The sequence below is a fragment of the Schistocerca gregaria genome, chromosome 7 (assembly GCF_023897955.1).
Source record: "Schistocerca gregaria isolate iqSchGreg1 chromosome 7, iqSchGreg1.2, whole genome shotgun sequence".
NCBI classification, from domain to species: Eukaryota; Metazoa; Arthropoda; class Insecta; order Orthoptera; family Acrididae; genus Schistocerca; species Schistocerca gregaria.
Window position 1 is genome coordinate 181,739,484 of NC_064926.1, and position 902 is coordinate 181,740,385.

Below are 902 nucleotides of genomic sequence, written 5' to 3' on the forward strand. Positions count from 1 at the left end.
CTCAGTTGGCAGAGCACTTGCCCGCGAAAGGCAAAGGTCCCGAGTTAGAGTCTCGGTCGGGCACACAGTTTTAATCTGCCAGGAAGTTTCATATCAGTGCACACTCCGCTGCAGAGTGAAAATCTCATTCTGGAAACATACCCCAGGCTGTGGCTAAGCCATGTCTCCGCAGTATCCCTTCTTTCAGGAGTGCTAGTTCTGCAAGGTTCGCAGAAGAGCTTCTGTAAAGTTTGGAAGGTAGGAGACGGATACTGGCAGAAGTAAAGCTGTGAGTACCGGTCGTGAGTCGTGCTTCGGTAGCTCAGTTGGTAGAGCGCTTGCCCACGAAAGGCAAAGGTCCCGAGTTCGAGTCTCGGTCGGGCACACAGTTTTAATCTGCCAGGAAGTTTCATATCAGCGCACACTCCGCTGCAGAGTGAAAATCTCATTCTGGAAACATCCCCCAGGCTGTGGCTAAGCCATGTCTCCACAGTATCCTTTCTTTCAGGAGTGCTAGTTCTGTATGTTTCGCAGAAGAGCTTCTGTAAAGTTTGGAAGGTAGGAGACGGTTACTGGCAGAAGTAAAGCTGTGAGTACCGGTCGTGAGTCGTGCTTCGGTAGCTCAGTTGGTAGAGCGCTTGCCCGCGAAAGGCAAAGGTCCCGAGTTCGAGTCTCGGTCGGGCACACAGTTTTAATCTGCCAGGAAGTTTCACTATTGAAAATATTCAGAGAATCTGGTTGGGTTGGGTTGTTTGGGGGAAGAGACCAAACTGCGAGGTCTCGGTCTCATCGGATTAGGGAAGGACGGGGAAGGAAGTCGGCAGTGCCCTTTCAAAAGAACCCTCCCGGCATTTGCCTGGAGCGATTTAGGGAAATCGCAGGAAACCTAAATCAGGGTGGGCGGACGCGGGATTGAACCGTCG

The 902-nt window shown here is 51.9% G+C and overlaps 2 non-coding genes across 2 annotated transcripts; both read left to right on the forward strand.

The window, feature by feature from the left end:
- The first annotated feature begins 289 nt into the window (after positions 1–289).
- Trnas-cga (transfer RNA serine (anticodon CGA)) lies at positions 290–364 on the forward strand. Its single transcript has one exon. It is a non-coding gene; the product is annotated as a tRNA-Ser (tRNA).
- A 225-nt stretch (positions 365–589) lies between these two features.
- On the forward strand, positions 590–664 carry Trnas-cga (transfer RNA serine (anticodon CGA)). The gene has a single exon. It is a non-coding gene; the product is annotated as a tRNA-Ser (tRNA).
- The last annotated feature ends 238 nt before the right edge of the window (positions 665–902 follow it).